The sequence below is a fragment of the Scyliorhinus torazame genome, chromosome 4 (assembly GCF_047496885.1).
Source record: "Scyliorhinus torazame isolate Kashiwa2021f chromosome 4, sScyTor2.1, whole genome shotgun sequence".
NCBI classification, from domain to species: domain Eukaryota; kingdom Metazoa; phylum Chordata; class Chondrichthyes; order Carcharhiniformes; family Scyliorhinidae; genus Scyliorhinus; species Scyliorhinus torazame.
In genome coordinates, this window is record NC_092710.1 from 182,867,863 (window position 1) to 182,893,544 (window position 25,682).

The following is a 25,682-nucleotide window of genomic DNA, read 5'->3' on the forward strand; positions in this document are numbered from 1 at the left end:
AGCCTCTCTTCAAAGGAGGTCCCAGGAAGCAATTTAGTGAACCTTAGCTATACCACCTCCAATGTAAATATATCCTTTCTTAAATCTGGAGACCAAAACTGCACACAGCATTCCAGATGAGGGGCGGGATTCTTCCCTACCCGGCGGGGCGGGGGGTCCCGGCGGGACAGAGTGGCGTGAACCACTCCGGCGTCGGGCCACCTCAAAGGTGCGGATTCCTCCGCAACTTTAGGGGCTAGGCCTGCCCCGGAGTGGATGGCACCCCGCCGGTTGGCGTGGAAGGCCTTTGGCAACTCCGCCGGCTGGCGGGAGTCTGCGCATGCGCGGGAGCATCAGTGGCTGCTGACGTCATCCCCGCGCATGCGCGTGGGGGGTGTCACCTACGCGTCAGCCATGGCGGAGGCTGATGGCCATGCGTAGGAAAAGAGTGCCCCCACGGCACAGGTCCGCCCGCAGATCGGTAGGCACCGTTCGCGGGCCAGGCCACCGTGGCTGCACCCCCCGGGACCAGATCGCCCCACGCCCCCCCCCCCCCCCCGAGGACCCTGGAGCCCGCCCGCGCTGCTAGGTCCTGTAGCCAGTTAAAATGACTAACTCCCGATTTAGAATGGCTAACTCCCGATTTAAAATGACAAACGGTAAAGGCTGATGGGAAAGTCAACCAACAGGACACAAACGAGCAGCTGCAGGTTGAGTGTGTATTTACCTCTGGAAAGGCCAGACAAGATCGATACCAGCAACCATCAGCATAACAAAACACCACCATCTGCATATTAATGAGCAATCCCCGGGAACAATGAGCAACATTAAGACACATAAAGCCAAACCAGACTCTTTAGCGCCAGCAGAAGCCTACACAATGGGAGGTGAACGACCACCTCAGGACTGCCCATCGATCAGGGAACCGCTCCAGCATTGGAGAAAATCGAACCAAGTGATTGGGACAAAGTCCGATCACTTAGAACCAGGTACAGGGTCCGCCCCGAAAGGCGGGAAGCCCCTGGGGACTATAAGAATCAAGCCCAAGTTCAAATCGTCCTTCTCTTCTCTTCTTGACCGGGTCACTCAGCCACCCGAACCAACCCTTGACAGTGACCGGTCCAGCCGCCACTGATATCCAGTAAGTCTTACTTCAACGCTCGCTACGAGATAGGCGCTCCTAGCTACCAATCTGTACCAACTTCGAATCCCGCAGGCTCAGAACCCGAATGAAAAGCCATTCGTTGCCCTGAACTGGTGGGTCAGTTCCAAGTTAAGTATTGGCCTGTTAGACGTAGAAGTAGCTGAGACGTAGAATTTATGCATGAGTAGTGATTACTGTGTATAATAAATGTGCTTTGATTTAAATCTTACTAAGCGGTGTCTTGGATTATTGATCATTACTCGGACTTGAACCACGTGGCGGTATCATAAGGATACCTGGCGACTCAAGAGCAAAGGTGATAACACAGAGCAATTAAACAAAGGCAAAAGTTAGCAACAGTCCCGCCGGTAAGGGACATGATTCAATTCACGCCGGCGGGACCAGGATTAAACCAGCGGGTCTTCGACCCATCGCGGGCCGGAGAATCGCCGGGGGGGGCCGCCGACCGGCGCGGCGTGATTCCTGCCCTGCCAAATCTCCGGTGCCGGAGAATTCGGCGGCCGGCGGGGGCAGGATTCACGCCGCCTCCGGTGATTCTCCAACCTGGCGGGGGGTGTTTTTCTGTTGGGCAATTGTGTGGGGATTGTTTGATGTTGGAGTTTGTTTGTATGAGCGGGGGGAGGGGGAGGAGGGAACAATAGGTGGGAGACTATCTGGCGCCGGGGTTGGGGGCCACCAAGCTAGCTGGGCGAACTAGCTCTCACTAAAATCTTGTAAACTGTAACAGGATTTCTTTATTGTTGCACTCAAGACACCATGCAATAACGGCCAACATGTCATTTGCCTTCCTAATTGCTTGCTGGACCTGCATACTATCTTTCTGCATTCCTTGTACAAGCACACCTTGGTCCCTTTGAACAGCAACACTTACAAGGGAATGGATTCTCCGACCCCCCGCTGGGTCGGAGAATAGCCGGGGGCTGGTGTGAATCCCGCCCCCGCCGGTTGCCGAATTCTCCAGCACCGGATATTCGGAGGGGGTGGGAATCACGCCGCGCCGGTTGGCGAGCCCCCCCCCCCGGCGATTCTCTGGCCCGCGATGGGCCAAAGTCCCGCTGCTGGAATGCCCGTCCCGCCGGCGAGAATCAAACCACCTCTCTTCTCGGCGGGATTAAGTGGCGTGGGCGGGGTCCGCGGTGCTGGTGGGGGGGTGATGTGACCCCGGGGGTGTCCCCACGGTGGCCTGGTCCGCGATCGGGGCCCACCCATCCGCGGCGGGCCTGTGCCATGGGGGCAATCTTTTCCCTCCGCCTCGGCCAAAGCCTTCACCATGGCCGACGCCCCCCTGCGCTTGCGCGGGGATGACGTCAGCAGCCGCTGACGCTCCCGCGCATGAGCGGACTTCCGCCGCCTGGCGCAGATCTTTCGGCCCCGGCTGGCGTGGCTCCAAAGGCCTTCCACACCCATCGGCGATGCGCCAACCACTCTGGCACGCACCTAGCCCCTCACGATGAGGGCTTGGCCCCTAAAGGTGCGGGGAAATCCGCACTTTTGGGGCAGCCCGATGCTGGAGTGGTTCACGCCATTCCATCCCGCCAGGTAGGGGAGAATCCTGGCCAAGTTTCCCACCTTTTAAAAATATTCTGCTTTGTGACTTCCGGGGGCGGCTATGAAGGAGTAAGTCGCACATTTGGTGGCTCCCGCTCTGGTCGGACTTTTGGACCTTTCCCCCGTTTTTTTCTACCGGACTTGAATTGTAAAACGGATGTTCGTGGCAATTGTGTACTGAATTCCCACTTCGGTGCATGGAGAGAAGGACTAGAAGTGTTCGTAAGGGCAGAAACAAAAAGATAGAGAAGGCTTGGGCTGTAGCTGCAACAGAAGACAGCATGGCGGAGGTTCGGACCTCTGGCTTGTCGACCCAGCAGTCAATGCAGCAGCTGATGCAAGTCATTCAGGAAGGCTTTGCTATGCAGAAACGGGACTGCTTGGACCCGATAAAAGAGTCGATTGAGCGGTTGCAGCATATATTTGATGCCCTGGGGCGATCCAGAAGGTGGAGAAGGCGCTGGCTGAGCAGGAGGAACATCAGACTGCGGTGGAGCTGGAGGTGGGGATGTTGAGGGACCAGCTGAAGAACTCCTGGAGGTGGAGGACCTAGAAAAAGGTCCCGCCGGCAGAAACTAAGAATCGTCGGGCTCCCAGAGGGGTCCGAAGGAATGGACGCTGGGGCATACATCGCAGACATGTTTGTGAAGCTGCTGGGGGTGGGGCATTTTCCCGGCCCTTGGAGGTGGATCGGGCTCACAGAGCACTCGCGAAGAAACCGTGAATGGGAGACCCCCCGAGGGCAATGGTGGTGAGATTCCACAGGTTCTCGGATAAGGAGCGTATTCTGCAGTGGGCCAAGCAGACACGGAGCTGTAAACAGGAGACTAGCATCCTGCGGGTTTACCAGGACCTGAGTGTAGAGGTGGCCAGGAGGAGAGCAGGCTTCAACCAGACCAGGTCGATCCTTTTTAAGAAAAAGGTGAAGTTTGGACTGTAATACCCAGCCCGTCTCTGGGTCACGCACGAGGATCAGCACCTCTACTTCGAGTCGCCTGAGGACACGTTGGACTTTGCGAAAATGAAAGGGCTGGTGATGGATTGAGAACTTTTGAACTTGGCTGCAACGTTCATGTTTTTGTTTTTTCTTTTTGTTTCTCTGTTTTTGTAAAAAGCTTCTCATTTTGCATTTCATGGAAGGTGTTTGTGATGCCGTTTGCATTGATTTGGAGCCAGCGGTAGAGCTGAGTGAGTTAAGGTTTTCATTTGCACTGTTGGGGGATGGAGGGGTGCTTGTTTTGATCTTGGTGTTTTTCTGTTGGACAATTGTGTGTGGGATTGTTTGATGTTGGAGTTTGTTTGTATGAGCTGGGGGAGGGGGAGGTGGGAGACTATCTGGCGCCGGGGTTGGGGGCCACCAAGCTAGCTGGGCGAGAAAGCTCTCGGAAGCGCAGTGGGGGTTGTGCATATGTTTGGTTTAGTAAAGTGTTTGGGTTACAGGGTGTTGTTACTGGGGGGGGGGGGGGGAGGAGGCGGGTAGAATAGTCTCGGATGTGGGAGGTCGGTATATTATGGTCAGTGGGAAACTGGTGGGAGTGCAGGTGGTATTAGTAAATGTGTATTGTTGCTATCTTTACTTGCTATAAATATGGCAGTCAATAAGGTTGCCCTTCTTTTATCTAGATATTGATATGATATGCTCTCAGAGTCGCCAGGTATCAAATGATACCGCCACAAGGTTCAACCGGGTATCGATCAAAGAGTCAAACAACCAGTTAGTTAGTTCAATATCAATGATACTTTATTTACACACAAGATTAACTTACACATGCAACATAAACAGTATGAGCTAAACTACACCTAACAACTATGACAACCTGTACTTAACTTCAGGAACCCGGCTTACGTCAGAGGAACAGTGGCCTTTGTTCGAATCTGGATCTGCTGGGTCTGGAGAAGTAACTGCGGTTCAGCTAGGATCATCCGTCTGGTAGCGAGCGTTGAACTTTAACTTGCTTCTGGTCATGGTGCTGCAGTTGGAGATGGACGTTGCCGGAGCGCCAGGTCCACATGGCAGTGTATCTCTTTATCCTTGGGGAGTTTTGTGCTCTTTTGGGCGGTCCTTAAGTTTGGACCCAATTAATTGGGCAGTTCTCGATCACTGCCTTCGATCTGAGTCAATAAAGGGGCGGGTGCACTGATGGCTGGGCGTGTCCTAAGCGGTCATTGACCCTGCTGTTTATACTTCCTGAGTAAAGGGAATGGCGCCGAAATGCCTGGGATTGTATCGGTTACCTGAGCATTAATCATTTGTCTTCCGGAGATGAGCCATAAAAATGCTAATCGGTTGGGGGTTTCGATGCTGTCTGAATTCTTTGCTCACAAATATACATTCAGGCTCTGTGCCTGCCTGAATATTACACTGTCCATATTTCCCTTTAGGCTTTGCAAATGTCCATGTTTCTTGTTGTAAGTGGCCATCCCAGATGGCTACAGTATGCGCAAAATTGGGATGATGTGGAGTTTATAAAGAGAATGCTGGGGAAGATACCGGACCTGGACTTGTGCAGGTTGGTCTTGGGAGGGGACTTCAACACAGTTATAGACCCTGGCTTGGACTGGTCAAGCTCAAAAACAGACAGGGTGCCAGCAATGGCAAAGGAACTAAGAGGGTTCATGGAGCTGATGGGGGGGGTGGGCAGCCGAGAGTGAAGGAGTTCTCCTTCTACTCACACATGCATAAAGTGTATTTCCGGATTGATTTCTTTATTTTGAGCAGGACCTTATTGGCAGGGGTGGTGGACACGGGGTACTCGGCGATTACAATCTCAGACCATGCTCCGCACTGGGTTGACCTGCAGGTTAGTAAGGACAGTAACCAGCGCCCGCACTGGAGGTTAGATGTGGGACTTTTGGCGGATGAAGGGGTGTGCGAGCGGCTGAGGAAATGTATTCAGAGATACCTGCAGGTCAACGACACGGGGGAAATTTCAGCAGCGGTGATGTGGGAAGCACTGAAGGCGGTGGTCAGGGGGGAGCTGATCTTGATTCAGGCCCATAGGGAGAAGGTGGACAGGGCAGAGACGGACCGACTGGTAAAGTAGTTACTACAGATTGATAGGAGACCCCAGAGGCAGGGCTTTTGAGGGAACGGCGGAGGTTACAGGCGGAGATTAGCTTGCTGACCACAGGGAGGGCAGTGGAGCAGCTGAGAAAGGCGAGAGAGGCGATCTGTGAACATGGAGAGAAGGCCAGCAGAATGCTTGCACAGCAACTTAGGAAGAGGGAGGCAGCTAGGGAGATAGGGAAAGTAAAGGACGGAGATGGGAACCTGGTTGGTGATTCAGTCGGGGTGAATAAGCCGTTTAGGGATTTCTACAGCAGGCTGTACAGGTCGGAACCCCCTATGGGGCGGGACGGGATGAGGCACTTCATGGAGGAGCTGAATTTCCCAAAGGTGGAAGGGGAGCGGGTAGAAGGGCTGGGGGCCCCAATCAGGTTGAAGGAGATAGTGGAGGGTTTGAAGACCATGCAGGCGGGTAAGGCCCCGGGTTCGGACGGGTACCCAGTGGAGTTTTATAAAAAGTTCTCTGGGATATTGGGGCTGGTGTTGTTGAGGATGTTCAATGAGGCAAGGGAAAGAGGGGTGTTGCCCCCGACAATGTCACAGGCAACGATTTCACTGATTCTGAAGCGGGACAAGAACCCGGAGCTGTGTGGGTCCTACAGGCCGATCTCCCTGTTGAATGTAGATGCCAAGTTGCTGTCCAAAATCTGGTCCTCCAGGATCGAGGATTGTTATTGGGGAGGATCAGACGGGGTTTGTTAAGGGCAGGCAGTTGGTGGCCAATGTAAGAAGGCTGTTAAATGTGATCATGATGCCCCCGGAAGGTAGGGAGGTGGAGGTAGTGATCACAATGGATGCAGAAAAGGCTTTTTATCGGGTAGAATGGGACTATCTGTCGGATTTGGGCGGGGCTTTATTTACTGGGTCAGGTTACTGTATCAGGCTCCTGTGGCAAGTGTACGGACGAATAGGACAACATCGGACTATTTTGTAACTGCACTGCTCCCACTGTTGTTTGCGCTGGCTATAGAGCCGTTGGCAATTGCTCTGAGAGTCTCGAGGGGCTGGAGAGGATTGGTCCGACGGGGGGTGGGGGGGTGGGGGGGGGGGGGGTGGGGGGGGGGGGTGGAGCACAGGGTTTCGCTCTATGCAGATGACCTGCTTCTGTACGTTTCGGACACAATAGAGAGGATGGAAGGAATCATGAGGACTCTAGGGGAATTTGGCCGGTTTTCAGGATATAAGCTTAATATGGGAAAGAGTGAGATGTTTGTGGGCCAGGCGAGGGGACAGGAGAGGCGACTGGGAGAGCTGCTGTTTAGGTTAGTAAAGGGAAGCTTCAGGTACCTAGGCATCCAAGTGGCGCGGGAATGGGACCGGCTGCATAAATTGAATCTGGCCCGGCTGGTGGACGAAATGAAGGACGATTTTCAGAGATGGGACGCGCTTCCGATGTCTCTGGCTGGGAGGCAAACGGTGAAGATGACGGTTCTCCCGAGATTCCTATTTGTATTTCAGTGTCTCCCCATCTTTATTCCACGGCCCTTTTTTAAGCGGGTCAACAGAGTGATCATGGGCTTCGTCTGGGCGGGTAAGACCCCGCGAGTAAGAAAGGTAATGCTTGAGCGGAGTCGGGGAGAGGGCAGGCTGGCATTGTCAAATTGTAGCAACTATTACCGGGCGGCTAACATAGCCATGATCAGAAAGTGGATGGTGGGGGATGGGTCGGCATGGGTGCGTATGGAGGCGGTTTCATGTAAGGGCACCAGTTTGGGGGCGTTGGTAACTGCGCCTCTGCCATTCCAGCTGACACGGTACTCCACCAGTCCAGTAGTGGGGGCGGCCCTGAGAGTTTGGGGCCAGTGGAGGCGGCATGTGGGAGCAGTGGGAGCATCGGTCTGGGCCCCAATCTGTGATAATCACCGGTTTGCCCTGGGGAGTATGGACGCGGGGGTTCCGGTTATGGCGGAGAGCGGGGATTGAGAGGATGGGTGATATGTTCATAGAGGGGAGCTTCCGAGTATGAGGGCACTGGAGGAAACGTTTGGGTTGGCGCTGGGAAACAAATTCAGCTATCTGCAGGTGCGGGACTTCCTTCGTAAACAGGTGTCAACCTTCCCGCTCCTCCCGCTAAGGGGGATTCAGGAGGGTAGTTTCCAGAGGGTGGGTAGGAGAAGGGAGCGATTCGGACATTTATAAGGAGCTTATGGGGTCAGAGGAGACGCAGACCGAGGAGCTGAAGCACAAGTGGGAGGAGGAGTTAGGAGGTGAGATAGAGGATGGTCTTTGGGCAGACGGGTTGAGTAGAGTCAATACGTCTGCAACATGTGCCAGGCGCAGCCTGATACAATTAAAGGTTGTTCACCGGGCTCACATGACAAGTGGCCCAGATGAGCAGATTCTTTGGGGTGGAGGATAGGTGCGCAAAATGTTCGGGAGGACCGGCGAACCATGTCCACATGTTTTGGACATGTCCAAAGGTTAGAGGATTTTGGCAGGGGTTTGCGGACGTCATGATCACGGTGTTACTAAATTGGGACAGCTTAAAGGGGAAATTTATTAAGGGTTAGACATAGAGTACTGCAGCTGTATGGGGTATTCATGTTTGTTGTTGATAAAAATGCTTACTGTTTATAAAAATGTTAACTAAATTTGTAGAATAAACTTTGTTTTTGACTAAAAGTGCTTAAGGCCTCTGTTGAATAACATTGTACTCCCCATAACCAAAATCAATAAACAGTTGTAGGTCAGGTAAACTCCATGATATACTTTGGAGTTTTCTAAACCCTAGCCCATAACAAAGGTGTGGCCCAGCACACAGCAATCAAGACCTGGTATACACTCATGTTTCCTTTACAAAACATCAGGTTTGAATTCCTTCCAGAAAGCAGTTATTTCTTTTTGAGTTATCATGTAATATGGAGACAGCTTTTAAACTGAAGATCCTTCTGAATCCAGCAGCCAAAATGTGAAAACGAAAGCAAAAAAACTCAGAGCCACAAAAACAGCTCCCAGCTCAAAAACGTAAGTAAAACCCAGAGCCACAGCCCAGCTCCACCCACACAATGACATCACTGAAGACAAAACATTTCTTAAAGGGACTCTCCCTTGACAGCCATATTGTTGCCCACTCACCTAACCTGTCCATATCTAATTGCAGCCTTTTAGTGTCCTCCACACAGCTTACTTTTCCACCTAGCTTGACATCGTCAGTAGTTCCACCCGAAAGCTTTGAGAGAATTTAGCTCGGAATACTGTTAACTTGTACTCATCTTCAAAGCTTTGAGTTCAAAAGCGTTCTAAAGTCATATGAAGTAATCAATGAGCTGAAAACGCTGCACTGTAAATTCTATGATAATCTATGAAAACCACATCAATTGCAAACATTTATCTGCACGGAACTGTAGACCACATTAATTGTGAACAGCACCGGTTCACCTGACATTGATGGTAAAATCCTTGTGGACAACACTTGCCTACATTCCAAAGTGTATTCACAGCAATAGTTGCAAAGGTTTCACTACTCATTTGTTGAAAAACTAAGTCCCAGCTCGAGTTGTTGTACTTGGAAATTTTAAGTGTGCTTGTAGGAATATAAAAAATAGGTAGAATTCCTATATAATTAGAACCTTGTATTTTAGAATTGAACAAATGGGTTACAATTAACATAGATACATTACTCTTCATCTCTCCAACTAAGACATTAATACAGATTGTAAATAGCTGAGGCCACGGAACTGATCCTTCTGGCACTGTACTATTTACTTCAATAAGTCCTGCTTATGTCCACTCTCTGTTTTCTATCTGTTAATCAATCCTCTATCCATGCCATATATTACCCTCAATTCCATGAATCTTTATTTTGCCGATTAATGTTTTAAAACATTTTTACAGTGTCCAATTCTTTTTTTCCAATTAAGGGGCAATTTAGCGTGGCCAATTCACCTACCTTTTGGGGTCGTGTGGATGAGGCCCACACAGACATGGGGAGAATGTGCAAACATGTGACAGTGACCCGGAGCCGGGATCGAACCCGGGTCCTCAGCGTAATGGGGCAGCAGTGCTAACCATTGCGCCACCATGCCATCCTGCCTATTAACGTTTTGTGCGGCACCTTATCAAATGTCTTCTGGAAATCTACCTGGAAATCCAGGTGTACTAAATCTAATGGTTTACCTTTATCTACCCTACTATTTACATCCTCAAAACCTCTGATTTCCCTTCAGTAAAACCTTGTTGACTTTTGTAGTCATACTATGCTTTTCTAAGAGCACTATTAAGACATCCGTAATAATTGATTTTAGCATTTTCCTAACAACTGATATTAGGCTAACTAGCCTATAGTTCACTGCTTTCTCTCTCCCTTGTGCCTTGAAAATAGGTGTAATATTTGTCAATTTCAAATCTAGTGGGACTATTGTTACTCACTAATACACCCGCCATGCTTAGGTGAGTGAACTTTCTGGTTAAATAAGTTTTCTAAAGTTTAGTCTGTGCAGAATGGTGTGCTTGGGTGATATTGTCTGTCTTCAGGTTTCCCAAGAGACAGAGAGTACCTACGTATTCTTCAGTCAGCAATTTACTTCAATTGGCTTGTTCAATATGGATTATGTTAACTCAGACAGGCAGAGAGAAAAGAGTCAGGTTTCACTTCGCAGGAGACATGGCCTGCTGACAGAAGTTGTTATCAAGCCGTTTGCACAAAAGGAAATGTTGGAATGGGACCAAACTGTAACCATTTCATATATTTACTATTTAACGTTAAGTTCCAGTTTCAGTCCCATTAATCTATTATGGTCCGCATCTCTTTTTTGACTGCTCTCTTATTGCTAATCGTGCTGAATGTTGCAATTATATTTTGGTATGTTTATTTACAGGCAGCCTTTATGATGTCTTGTTAAGAAGCTGAGCCAAAAATAATGAAAAATGGAAAATCTAAGACGTTCGTTCATTCGTTTAATCATACTGTAACTCCGCGGAGTCAAAACTTAGCAGATACAACTGGCTTGATTCCAAACTTGGATCATCAGATTACATGGGCTGTCTGGTCAATGACACATTAAATTCGTGCCTTTTTAAGCATGTTGCAAGCAAGATCATGTCTAATTGAATATCATCAATTTTAGGTTGATTGGGTTCAGATGAAAATGGAAAACTGCTTAGTTTAATTACAGGACAGAAGCTGACTGGATAATATGTCTTTCTGACAATAGTCAGGCTACAACTGACAGGAAAGATTGAGCAAACTGGGGCACTTTTACTGGGAAAGACAAGCCTGAAGGGTGACCTGACAAGGGTTTGCATTTGCCGAGGAGACCAGTACTCAGGGCCATAAATATAAGATAGTATGTAATTAATTCAAAAGGAATTCAGGAGTAATGTCTTTACGCAGTGAGTGGAACTCACTACCACAGGGAGTAATTGAGGTGGGCAGCATATATGCATTCAAGGGGATGCTGGATAAACGGGAAGGAGAAATGAATGGAATGATTTGTTGATGACGTTAGGTGAAGACGGGTGGGAGGAGGCACACACAGAGCATAAACATCAACATGGACCTGTTAGTCCAGAATAGCCTCTTTATGTGCTGTAAATATATGTAATACATCCTCCTTTTGGAAAGAATGACTGTACAGAAATCAGCATTAAATTTGGAGCTACTTGCTGTCAGGACTTATTGCAAATGACTGTTGACTGTTGAGAGCCAGACAGGTGAAAGGATAGCCAACAATTTTATACATTTATTTCCAAAATGGTGAAATTTTGAATAATACTTTGTAGAATGGGATGGATACGTGATAAAAAAGGCTCCAGATTTGATTACCATTCTCTGCTCAATTAGTTGATCTCCATCAGTGGAACCAGAGATTAATCAGAGGTTTTTTTATGGTCTCTAATGGGATCGCAGAATTTTTTGTTCCGCCTTACTTAATAGTGATAAGCCACCTACTTGAACCATTGGACCTCTGTGCTGTAGATACATCCAAAGTGCTGTTCGGAAGGATGTACCAGGATTTGGGCCAAAAGACAGTGGGCGCGATTCTCCGCTCCCGCGACTAAGTGCCCACGCCGTTGTGAACGCCGTCGAGTTTCACGACGGCGCGAAACGGCCCCGATCGATTCAGGGCCCGAAAATGGGCTAGGAGCGGGGCCGCGAGGAACTCGGGGGGCGTGGTGCAAAAGCAGCGTCATAAGCGCGCGACGCCCGAATGACGCGGCGCTGCGCCATAAATGGCACGATCCGCGCACGGAAGGACCCAGGAGGAGGAGAGATGGCTGAGCCCCGACGAGCCGCACCGAGGTTCTGGGACACAGACCTGGACACTCTCCTCGATGAGTTTGAAAACCGAAGGGCCACCCTCTGCCCAAGACGTGGGCATCGGCACCAGCCAGCACGGGAGGCGCGGTTGGCGTGAAGTTGGCACCGCTGTGAGTGCTGTGGGGCACACCCCCCGGTCCGGGGAGCAGTTTCGGAAGAAGCTGCACGACCTCACTCGGGCTGCCAGGGTAAGTGCCACGAGGGTGCCCCCGGGTCACAACCAACCCCCCACCCTCGTGCCCGGGGTGGAGGGGGGGGTTCAGGGTGCACAACGTTGTACTCGACCCACATGAGCACCGGGACCCTCCCTGGAGAGATGCCATGGCGTGGCTCCAACTGTCTCCCCACCCAGCATTAATATAGCCTATATCGGTTCGCCCTGATGATACCCGCCTAAATGTGATGCTTTATCCAGCCCACCCCCACCAGGACAAGACAGCTCACAACCAACGTGAGCGTATGAGAACCGGAGGGGGTTCTCCTGTGCTGCACACCCTAAACATTCACGATCAGAGGGCCCTGGACCTCGCTGGGGGATCCGCCACCCGGGAGGTCGCGACATGCCAGGTCGGAGGCGCAGAAGCAAGTGAGACAACCCTGCATGTCCTCACCCCCCCCGAACCCGTCATCGTCCCCTCACACTCTGGCCACTGCACCCCCGATCCCCTCCCCCTCACACTCTGGCCACTACACCCTCGATCCCCTCCCCCCTCGCACTCTGGCCACTGCACCCTCGATCCCCTCCCCCCTCACACTCATGCCACTGCACCCCCGATCCCCTCCCCCCTCACACTCTGGCCACTACACCCTCGATCCCCTCCCCCCTCGCACTCTGGCCACTGCACCCTCAATCCCCTCCCCCCTCACACTCATGCCACTGCACCCCCGATCCCCTCCCCCCTCACACTCTGGCCACTACACCCTCGATCCCCTCCCCCCTCGCACTCTGGCCACTGCACCCTCAATCCCCTCCCCCCTCACACTCATGCCACTACACCCTCGATCCCCTCCCCCCTCGCACTCTGGCCACTGCACCCTCGGTCCCCTCCCCCCTCACACTCATGCCACTGCACCCCCGATCCCCTCCCCCCTCACACACTGCCCCTACCACCACCATACACCCGGCCCACCGTGTCTAACGAACCCCGTATCGTTGTGTTCCCCAGGGCCAGCCGCCGAACGTCCAGGGTCATCTCAGCCAAGACACAGCCGACCATCTCCAACCTCAAGTGCACCCAGGGACGCACGCCAGAGGGTGGCAGTCGGTCGGACAGGACGGCCATCCTCTCAGTATGGGACGCTGGACGGGGACGCACATACAACGGACAGAGACAATACCGAGGGGCACAGGACGGACAATGATGATGACGCACAGAGAACGGCCACACAGTCCACGGATTCACCTGGAGGGCAACATGACATGGGCCGCATGCACCTTGCGCCAGGCCATGAGGGGGACCAGTACACACCAGACTTCCTAACGGACGATGACCTTGAGATAGCGGCACTGCTGTCTCCCACACCATCCACCATCGCAGAGACACTCACCTCGGTTGGGCAGATAAGTGATGAGGCACCCGGGTCACGGTCTGGTGCGCACCACACAGCCGAGCCGGTACAGCAGGTGGAGTTTGGAGCAGCCGAGGGGTTGGACGGTCGGAGGGCAGCCCAGGCCCAGCAACCAGCTGCCGCCCAGAAGATTCCCGGGTTCCTGGATGTACTTGACCCACCCGGACAACCGATGCATGTGGACACCGAGGGACTGAATAACGGGATGAGGGCCATCTTCCAGGACCTGCACACGCAGTTGGAGGAGTCCATTCACGTCCAGGAGCAGGGAGTGGTGCCGCTCATCGCAGCCACCCAGGACGACACCGCACGGGTGGCGTCCGCGGTGGAGGCAATGGGTGAAACGGTTTCGGCCATTGGTCAGGTTCTGCGAGGCGATGGGCTTCACGTGCACACGTCATCCATGGCCCAGGAGCGGGCTGCCCACTCACAGGTAGCCATGCGCCAGAGCCAACACGACATTGCCGCCGCTCTCTGGGCCCTGGCCGAGTCTCACCATGCCATGGCCTGGTCCCAGCAGGCGATGGCACAGTTCCAGCAGTCAGTCGCGGAGAGCATAGACCGCCTGGCGCACGTGATGGACGGCGTAGCGGACTCACAGGTAGAGATAGCACAGTCCCTGGCAGGAATGTCGCACTCCCTGGGCTACGTCTTTGCGAACATTCGGACCATGGTCGATACCGCTGCAGGCCTCCAGGACTAGCAGCGCCAGGTGTCGGTGGTGCGATGGGGCATGTCTCCGATCGCACCTCCGTCCCACAGTGAGGCCAGGGGGGCCACCGGCTCCCCGAGGGAGGAGGAGGTTCTGGGGCCCATCCCGGTACCTCCAGCAAGGGATGTCCCGGTACACTCGGCCTCCCCCCGTTCCTTCCCTGGCGCATCTGGTGGGCAGCGGGCAGGACAGGGTGGCACCGCGCCATCCAGCACGCCCGCTGAGCAGCCTGGCCCATCGAAGCCGGGCCGCCACAGGAAACGCGTGCCGACGGGGAGCCATGTCGCAGGGCGTGATTCACAGCAGTCCGCCTCCACTCCTGCTGTACCATCTGGGGAGACACCTAGACGTAGTGGTAGGGCCCGTAAGGCAAAGAAGTTAGGCACATAATAAGGTGGCACGGGTGCAGGGCACAGTTTAGTTGTAGGGGGTAGGGCATCTGTATGTGAATGTCACAATTAAACTCACTGTTGCACTTAACTTGTAAGACTCTGTGCTGTGCCCGGTGTCAGGGGGCTCATGAGGGTGACCGAGTGGCGCTGGGGTTAACGAGCGGTTCAACGTCGGTGTCGGATGTGCTGTCCCTTTCCTCCCTGCCTCACAAAATCGGACACCGTAGTCCTCGGCACTCTGACGCCAGCAACCCCACACGGGCACGTGATGAAATGTCCGTCACGAAGGCTGTGACCACCGGAGTGCATGGTTCAGCTATAGCCATGAGTCAGACCTTGGCTGGCGAATCTGAGCACACAGCTCATCGCAGAGCGGGCTGTCATCATTCAACATGGCACTGATCACACCCGCTGACCCAGTCATTACTGTTGTGCAATCCCGTAGTGCCGCAGTGGTACGGTGATGTGGAATTGGTGCCGTGAACGCGATGTGGGGATGCGTGGGTTTGGGGGGGGGGTGCTGTGTGGTGCCCGTGTGCAGGACTGATGGTGCAGGTGGCAGTGTTAAGCGAATCCCACCCCCACAATGCGTGAACCGTGCGGCCGCCAACGCGTCGCGTGCCCGCTGTCCGCGGCGGAGCCGTCGTGCAGCCTCCTGGACGTAACCAGCACCCGGGCAGTGTCTGTGTCCTGCGCCCCTCCCCCCACCCTGATACATGCCATCCTCCTCCTCCTCCCCCTCGTTTGCGTTGGCTCTGTTGCCGTCGGGTCCTCCCTCCGACTTCCCCACCAGGGCATCTCCCCTCTGCATGGCAATGTTGAGCAGCGCACAGCAGGCCACAACTATGCGACCGACCCTGTCGGGCCGGTACTCCCGGGCCCCCCTGGAGCGGTCCAGGCATCTGAATCGCATCTTCAGCAGGCCGAAGCACCGCTCCGCCACACCCCTGGTTGCTGCAAGGGCCTCATTGTATAGGCTCTCCGCGTTGGTCTGAGGCCTCCGTATTGGCGTCATCAGCCATGACCTCAACAGATAGCTCCTGTCGCCCAGCAACCAGCCCCTCAGCCGGGGGGGGCATCCATCAAACATTGCCGGGATGAATGACTGTGCCAGAATGTAGGCGTCATGCACACTCCCGGGGTACCTTGCACACACGTGCATGATCTTCATGTGGGGGTCGCACACCACCTGAATGTTCATGGAGTACGCGCCCTTGCTGTTTATGAACACGTCCCTGCTGTCTGCAGGTGGGTGCATGGGGACGTGCACACCATCGATGACACCCTGGACCATCGGTATCCCGGCCACCTTGGCGAATCCACGTGCCCGTGCTTCCTGCTGTGCTCGGTCCTCGGGGAATTTCATGTACCTGTCCGCGATGGCGTACAAGGCGTCGGTCACAGCCCTGGTGCACCTGTGGACCGATGCCTGTGAGATCCCGGATAGGTCCCCGCTCGGCGCTTGGAGGAACCGATAGCGTAAAAGTTTAGGGCCACCGTCACCTTGACGGAGACTGGTATAGCGTGTCCTCCACCCATTCCAAGTGGTGCGAGGTGCGCCACGAGGTGGCATATATGTGCGACCATCTCCCTGCTGAACCGTAGTCTCCTCCTGCATGTAATGTCCGGTAGGGCCTCGAACGACATTCTGTCACGGTACACCCTAGGCCTTGCTGGACGCCTGTGGCGCCCTGGCACCACCATCAGTGGCTCCTCCTCCTCTGTCTCCTCCTCCTCCCCCCCCCAAGCACTTCGATATCAGTGCCCGCCTCCTGTGCATTCCTCGCCGTCGGGGGGTCAATGTTCCCCTTGGCATGTCCCTGGACATTCCGGGCCTGGGCGCCTGCGGCCTGCACGGCGACGACGGGCCACTCCGCGGCCATGCCCTCCGCTGCAGCAGCAACCGCTGCATCTGCAGCCACTGTGGGCCGTCGCAGTCTACGCTGCCGGATGGCCACCTGCAGAGCTGCAGCTCCAACCATGGCAGTGAACATCGCTGTCTGGTTGGCATACATGGTAATCTGCAGGAGGGTGGTGGGGGGCAGAGAAACAACATGTTACACGGAGGTTCTTCCACACCTCGCCAGCCGGGTTGCATGGGATACCTGTGTGCCCCGGTCGCGCTGCAGATACGCAGCCAGCCTAACACCTGGTCACTGTCTGCGTCCAACGGTCAGTTCACACCGTCGCCCTCACCAGTGTGCCACTCGCCTGTGCCCATCAGCCACACGACAACCTGCGGCCGTGTCCTTGTCACCGTCCTGCCATATCAGGGCGGCTGACATGTGGCATCCGCGGATGGACGACACCCTCCACACTCTCCCTCACCCCATCCTCCCACCTCCACTCCCTCCCTCACCCCTCTCCCACCTCCACTCCCTCCCTCACCCCCCCACCTCCAAACTCTCCCTCACCCCCCTCCCACCTCCACTCCCTCCCTCACCCCCCTCTCACCTCCACATTCTCCCTCACCCCCCTCCTACCTCCACTCCCTCCCTCAACCCCTCCCACCTCCACTCCCTCCCTCACCCCCCCTCCCACCTCCACACTCTCCCTCACCCCCCTCCCACCTCCACACTCTCCCCCCCCCTGTTGGCCGCAGCGTTCTCGGGGAAGCCGACCCAGTCTGCAGGAGCTCCAGAACAGTCCGCTCACCTCCTCACTGCTCAGCGTCAGCCAGCACGACTGGCTAACGACTTTATTTACCAGGTGTGAACGGCGTCGGCGTGAACTGGGGTAGCGGAGAATCGCCATTTTGGGTGTCTCGGGCGATTCTCTGGCCTGCGCCGCGCAGAACTCGACAGGGCCAATCCCGCCTCTTGGGTGAATCGCGGGAGGGCGTCGGACCGGCGTCGCGTGGAAAAATGGCACGATCGGCGATTCTCCCAACCGGCGTGGCATCGGAGAATCGCGCCCAGTGAAGGAATGGCAATACAGCTCCAAGTCCAGATGCTGTATGGTTTGGAGTGGAACTTGCTGCTGGTAGTGTTCCGATGCATCTACTGCCCTTGTACTGCCACAGATTTGTAAGGAGCTGTCAAAGAAGCTTGGTGGGTTGCTGCAGTGCATCTTGTATATGGTACGCATGGCCACCACTTTGTACTGGTGGTGGATGGAATGTTGAACAAGTGGGTTGCTTTAACCTGGATTGTTAGTCTGTATACAATACAATTTAATCAATATCAATCAACAATAATACTTAAGCAATACGTTGGTGCTTTTTGATTGATCTATATTTTATATTATGTTACTTTTTACCATTTATACACATGATATTTATTTAAAATACATTAGAAACATTGGAAATGCTAACTTGGTTGTGCAAATGCTCGCTCCAAAGTGTTTTTGTTGTTCTGGTTCAAGGTTTTAGCTTAATTGTAAACAGAAGAGATTTTGCTATTTCGACAAATTCCCTAAAGTTTATGTTATCATCCTTTGCCAGGATACAGTCCAGAGGATGGTTTGTGTTTTTGTCGAGAAAAAGTTTCAGACAACGACTGAATATAGCACCTGGAGCACCTGTGAAATCCTTTCAATTGCATTTTCATACGCAAAGAGAAGTCTTGCCTAGCATTTGTTTTCCTCACAGAGCCCATACCACACCCTATACCCTGCCCCCATGAAGACAGGATCCACTTAACTCAGTTGCCCCAGGACCAAACATATTTCTTCTTTGGTTGATATTTTGGTCAAGAAATGCATTGTCTAATTGATCTAATTGGTGGTTGTTTGGAAGATCATGCTGTGCAAGTGAAAGGCAATTTATGAATTTAGCTTTAGGGTAAGAATGAAACAAATGCAGAACGTTTCCTTGAGAAAGTTGTAAACACAAAAACTGTCACCATTAGGGAGGAAATTATAGTCACAGCTCAATTGGAGAATTCCTGATGATGCTTTCAACGCAAGAACTGCTGATGATGATGGTGAAGAATAAATCCAGAACTCAATGGTTTACAGTTTTCATTTTGTCCAAGGATTTTCTTTCTCCTACATTATATGCTTTAAAGATGTTTGATGTTGAAAGCAGAAGTTCTCTGGTGCCTACTGCTGAGCCTGCTGCTACTGGCTGGCTTAAACAAATGATCAGGCAGAGTAGAAATATTCCTTGTACTAATGCTTTGTTTAATTTAGTGCAATGTGGGTAGTGCAAGTTTTATATGTATTAAATAACAAAAAGACTGTTTTAAGGCAATGCAATTTAATTAAGAGCAGATGAAATGAATTGGAAAAAATTAACAGCAGTGAGTCATTTGTGGTCATTGCTGATCTTTATATGGTTTAAAATGGTTTGGCAGTAGTTATGTATAAGCCTGCTTTGTGAACAGTAAACAGTTGCTCCAATACTTCGTTTGTGAGCTGCTACTCATTGTGGTGAACAAATACAAGAGAAAGGGGTCAATAAATTATGAACGTTGATGTATCAGCTCAACATATGACATACTCTGAAGGGTATTATTTTTTCCTCAGCAGTGTTTACACAATGGACCTAATTTACAGATATTTCCATGGCTGTCATTGATTCTGCTCTTCAGGATTCAGGAGAATGTGGACAAACACCACTTCTCAGCCAGTTTTCCCATTGTGCCAGGAAACTGCAGATATTCAACTGTGAATACCGTTGAAGTCTACCATTTAATCTTGAATTCCCTCACTGTCTAGCTAATCAACTATTACAAAAACACTTTCAGACAAAAATAAACTGGATCACTCTTAATATTTTTTAGTCCAAACTTCTTTGTATTTGTCAAATGATGAAGAATACAGCACAAATACAATACTTCTTGAAACCCTTGATAATGCAGGATTTCCCCGACCTAACCAGGAAACAGAAGCAGGACTGGAGAATCATGTTGTCCACTCAACCCTGATTCTGTGGTACCCAAGGCCTCATTGAATTTATTTTCAATGTGAGTAAAGGAGTCATCAGCTGAGGCTAAAGTAGACACCTTTGGTCTCTAATGAGCTATCCTGTCAGTTATCTGGGTGCACAGAGCAGGTTATCCAAAATCAGCTGATTAAACATTTTGGTTCTATTTCCTGGATATATTCCCAAAGGGAGGGGAGTCTAAAACTAGAGGGCATAGGTTTAAGGTGAGAGGGGAGAGATTCAGAAGGGCCCAGAGGGGCAATTTCTTCACTTAGAGGGTAGTGAGTGTCTGGAATGGGCTGCCAGAGGTAGTAGTAGAGGCGGGTACAATTGTGTCTTTTAAAAAGCATTTAGATAGTTACATGGGTAAGATGGGTATAGAGGGTTATGGGCCAAGTGCGGGCAACTGGGACTAGCTTAATGGTAAAAACTGGGCGGCATGGACTGGTTGGGCCGAAGGGCCTGTTTCCATGCTGTAAACTTCTATGATTCTATGATTCTATATACATTTCATGCAAAATGAAACGGCTGACATCACACCTCACATTCAAGCTAATGACGCTTTCGGATAGGACCTTGCATCTAAATGGGTATAGTATCCCACCCTTGTGAGAATCCAGCACTGTGAAGAAATGATTACTGCTCTCTCTGCTCTGCTGAGTCCATGTAGGAGATACGAAACTCAAAGAAAAAATGTCTGATCATTGTATCTGTTACCTGTCAGATACGGCAATGCATTGTTGACTGACCTATGTGACATCGGCTAGCTAAAAGCATCTGGATACAAAATCCCTTCAAATGATCAATGCTCTCCACTAAGCTGCTATGGAAATAATTGTGATTTTCCAGATCTGCAAACATTTCCGACTGGATGCCCAGTTCTGTTCTCTCCCTACAGTGCCATTACAGCACAATAGATTTAGGGTGCGATCTACCGACCACGTTGCACCCGAAAGACAATGTGGCTGGTAGATGCCGGGAGATTGCTCTTCCGGGATCTACCCGGCTAGCAAAACCTTACGGGATCTAACGCAATCTCATGAGATGCCACAATGTGAGTCCCGCACATTGTGGGCAGGATAAATGTTGAGTAAATCTGCATATTAGAATGAGACAGCTAGTCTCACTCTTAAATGCATTCCCATGATCTCCCCAAGCCGTGGGATCTAATCCCTCACCTTGGAGATTGCGCGCGAGCATTGTTCACTGCTGGGGCGAAATTCTCCCCCAACGGCGCGATGTCTGCCGACTGGCACCAAAAACAGCGCCAATCAGACGGGCATCGCGCCGGCCCAAAGGTGCGGAATGCTCCGCATCTTTGGGGGCCGAGCCCCAACATTGAGGGGCTAGGCCGGCGCCGGAGGGATTTCCGCCCCGCCAGCTGGCGGAAATGGCGTTTGTTGCCCCGCCAGCTGGCGGAAATGGCGTTTGGTGCCCCGCCAGCTGGCGCGGAAATGCTGCGCATGCGCAGGAGCGTCAGCGGCCGCCAACAGTTTCCCGCGCATGCGCAGTGGGGAGAGTCTCTTCCGCCTCCGCCATGGTGGAGGCCGTGGCGGAGGCGAAAGGGAAAGAGGGGGGGGCGCGGGGTGATCTGACCCCGGGGGGTGCCCCCATGGTGGCCTGGCCCGCGATCGGGGCCCACCGATCCGTGGGCGGGCATGTGCCGTGGGGGCACACCCCGGGGTCAGATCACCCCGCGCCCCCCCCCAGGACCCGGGAGCCCGCCCACGCCGCCTGGTCCCGCCGGTAAATACCAGCTTTGATTTACGCCGGCGGGACAGGCAATTTCTGGGCGGGACTTCGGCCCGTCCGGGCCAGAGAATTGAGCGGGGGGTCCCGCCAACCGGCGCGGCCCGATTCCCGCCACCGCCCAATCTCCGTACCGGAGACTTCGGCGGGGGCGGGATTCACGGCGGCCAACGGCCATTCTCCGACCCGGCGGGGGGTCGGAGAATGACGCCCCTGGTCTCCACAAATGAGGACCAGACGGAATGGCACTTGTGGGTGTCTCCTCTGGGCAGGGTGGCACTACTGGTGACATGTGGGCACCTTGGCACTGCCAGCCTGGCACCCTGGCACTGCCACCTAATAATAATAATAATCACTTATTGTCACAAGTAGGCTTCAATTAAGTTATTGTGAAAGCCCCTAGTCACCACATTCCGGCGCCTGTTCGGGGAGGCTGGTACGAGAATTGAACCCGCACTGCTGGCCTTGTTCTGCATTACAAGCCAGCTATTTAGCTCAGTGTGCTAAACCAGCCCCTGAAGTTATTGTGAAAGCCCCTAGTCGCCACATTCCGGCACCTGTTCGGGGAGGCTGGTACGGGAATTGAACCCGCACTGCTGGCCTTGTTCTGCATTACAAGCCAGCTATTTAGCTCAGTGTGCTAAACCAGCCCCTGAAGTTATTGTGAAAGCCCCTAGTCGCCACATTCCGGCGCCTGTTCGGGTAAGCCAGTATAGGAATTGAACCCACGCTGCTGGCCTTGTTCTGCATCAAACCAGCGGTCTACCCCACTGAGCTAAACTGATTATAAGGTTAACTATATTAACATACTTGAACTGTGGGTAAATGCAATACCAGCTTTAACTATTGACCCTGGCCTAGTCCTAACCAGGTGATGCACTCAGCACTGGTGAATGTCTGTGTTGCAGGCTATGAGCTCTGTGCTCCGAGCTGGCTGCTACTAGAATGAGCGGGAACTCTCCTGTCCCCTGTCTTTATAGTGCGTGCGCTCTCACTGGTGATTGGCTGCGGTGTTGTGTATGCTGATTGGTCCCACTGCATGTCCATCAGTGTGTGTGTGTGTGTCTGCACCATAATATACTGGTGTATATTATGACATCCCCCCTTTTATATAAAGAACATGTGCCTGCGTGACAATAAATATCATGTAGTGAATGTACCTGACTATGTGTGTGCGTGTTATTTACATGACTATGTACATGAGGCTAATCTATTTACACGGGAAGGTGCCTGGTGCAGAGAAATAGGGTGTCACACCAACAACAAAATGAACATTATATATAAACTATTGGAATGATGAAACAGGATAACAGAACAGGTCAAAGAGTCCAACATTGTAAAACTCATAAATCAAGTCTCTGAGGTGGATGACGAATTCTGGTTGGCCGCCTCAAGGGTGGGTCAGGAGCCACCGGCTGAGGAACGGGCTGGGCCACGGCAGAGTGAGGAGGATACAGAGTATTTGGAATCTCCACATAGTCCAGGTTGGGGACAACAGGCGGGCGTGGCACCGGTGGAGGATCACGTAGCGAGCGTGGAACGAGACGAAGGGCACGCCGATTGCAGCGGAGAATGGAACCATCTGGCTGACGAACCAGGAACGAGCGGGGAGACACCTGCCGAAGAACCACAGCAGTTGCAGACCAGCCACCCTCCGGAAGATGGATGCGGACGTTGTTATCCGGCGCCAGATCAGTCGCCCGAGCGTCATGCGCAGCCTTGTGTTGTGCATGAGACTGTTGCATCCGCTGAAGGACCGGAACGTGGTCGAGGTCTGGGACGTAAATGGACGGCACCGTGGTCCTGAGGGTGCGACCCATGAGCAGCTGGGCTGGTGACAGGCCCGTGGAGAGTGGGGCCGAACAATAGGCCAGAAAGGCGAGGTAGAAGTTGGATCCTGCATCGGCAGCCTTGTAGAGAAGCCGCTTGACGATGTGGACGCCCTTTTCCGCTTTACCATTGGATTGGGGGTACAGGGGACTGGATGTCACATGCACAAAGTTGTACCTGCTGGCAAAGTTGGACCATTCCTGGCTAGCGAAGCAGGGGCCATTGTCTGACATCACAGTGAGTGGAATGCCGTGACGAGCAAAGGTCTCCTTGCAGGCACGGATGACCGCCGATGATGTGATGTCGTGCAGGCGTATGACCTCCGGGTAGTTCGAAAAATAGTCTACAATCAGAACATTGTCCCTGCCGAGCGCATGGAACAGGTCAACGCCTACCTTAGACCAAGGGGACGTGACCAACTCATGGAGCTATAGGGTCTCACGTGGTTGGGCCGGCTGGAACCGCTGACAGGTGGGGCAGTTGAGCACTGTGTTGGCGATGTCCTCATTGATGCCGGGCCAGTACACAGCCTCTCGGGCCCTCTGTCAGCACTTCTCCATGCCAAGATGGCCCTCGTGTAGCTGTTCCAAAACGAGCTGGCGCATGCTGTGCGGGATCACGATGTGGTCCAGCTTCAGGAGGACACCATCGACTACCGCCAGATCGTCTCTGATATTGTAGAACTGTGGGCATTGGCCCTTGAGCCACCAGTCCGTAATGTGGCACATGACACGCTGTATTAGGGGGTCAGCCGCAGTCTCGCGGTGAATGTGGACAAGGCGTTCATCCGTGGCCGGCAGATTGGAGGCCGTGAAGGCCACATGGGCGCCAACCTGGCAGACGAACCCCTCTGGGTCACAAGATGTGTTGACTGCCCTGGACAGAGCGTCGGCTATGATCAGGTCCTTGCCTGGGGTGTATAGGAGCTGGAAATCATACCGCCGGCGTTTGAGCAGAATGCGCTGGAGGCGAGGGGTCATATCATTCAGGTCTTTTTGTATAATGTTGACCAGCGGGCGATGGTCAGTCTCGACAGTGAATTGGGGGAGGCCGTACACGTAATCATGAAATTTGTCGACCCCAGTCAACAGGCCCAGGCACTCCTTTTCGATCTGCGCGTACCACTGTTCTGTGGGGGTCATGGCACGTGACGCATATGCAACGGGGGCCCATGATGAGGCCTCATCGCGTTGCAGGAGCACCGCCCCAATGCCGGATTGGCTGGCATCCGTTGAAATTTTTGTTTCCTTCGTGGGATCAAAAAATGCCAATACCGGTGCCATGGTAAGCTTGGTCTTAAGCTCCTCCCATTCGCGCTCATGGGCGGGAAGCCATTGGAAGTCTGTCGTCCTCCTGACCAGGTTCTGGAGAGCTGTGGTATGGGAGGCGCGGTTGGGGATGAACTTCCCCAGGAAGTTGACCATGCCCAAAAATCGGAGGACCGCCTTCTTATCCGCTGGCTTCTGCATGGCCGTGATGGCTGCCACCTTGTCCGCATCCGGCCGCACACCCAACCGGGAGATGTGGTCCTCTAGGAACTTGAGTTCCGTCTGGCCAAAGGAACATTTAGCTCTGTAGAGGCGAAGGCCTTGGTCCCGTATTCATTTGAAAACGCGCTGGAGGCGACTGATATGCTCCTGCGGGGTGGTGGACCAAATGATGATGTCGTCAACATAGACACACACACCCTCAATGCCCTCCATCATTTGCTCCATGATCCGGTGGAATACTTCTGATGCCGATATAATCCCAAACGGCATCCTGTTGTAGCAGTATCTGCCAAACGGGGTGTTAATGGTACACAGCTTTCTGCTGGACCTGTCTAGTTGAATTTGCCAGAATCCTTTCGAGGCGTCAAGTTTGGTGAAGATGTTGGCCCGAGCCATCTCGCATGTGATCTCCTCGCGCTTGGAGATAGGGTAATGGTCCCTCATTATGTTGCGATTCAGATCCTTTGGGTCAATGCAGATCCGGAGCTCGCCGGAAGGCTTCTTTACGCACACCATGGAACTGACCCAGTCGATTGGTTCCGTCACTCTGGAGAGCACTCCTTGGTCCTGGAGGTCCTGCAGCTGCTGCTTGAGGCGGTCCTTGAGGGGTGCTGGGACTCTGCAAGGTGCATGAACCACAGGCGTGGCGTCTTGTTTGAGCAGGATTTTGTAAGTGTATGGAAGCATGCCTATGCCTTCGAAAAAGTCATGGTGCTGGTCGATGATGGCATTGAGTTGCGCCCTGAAGTCCGCATCCTGGAAGGCAGACGTGTCCTCTGGAGAGAGAGAGTGTACTCGTTGAACGAGGTTTAGGAGTTTGCACACCTGTGCGCCTAGCAGAGAGTCCTTCGAGGAGCCCATGATCTCGAAGGGAAGGGTGGCTTTTCGCGAGTTGTGCGGCACTTCGAGTTGGCATGAACCGGTAGCAGGAATGACGTTGCCATTGTAGTCCACTAGTTGGCAGGTCGACGGAAGAATGGTTGGTTTAACCCCTAGGGTCTGAAAATCTGACGACTCTAGGAGATTAGCGGAAGCACCAGTGTCCAGGCGGAATC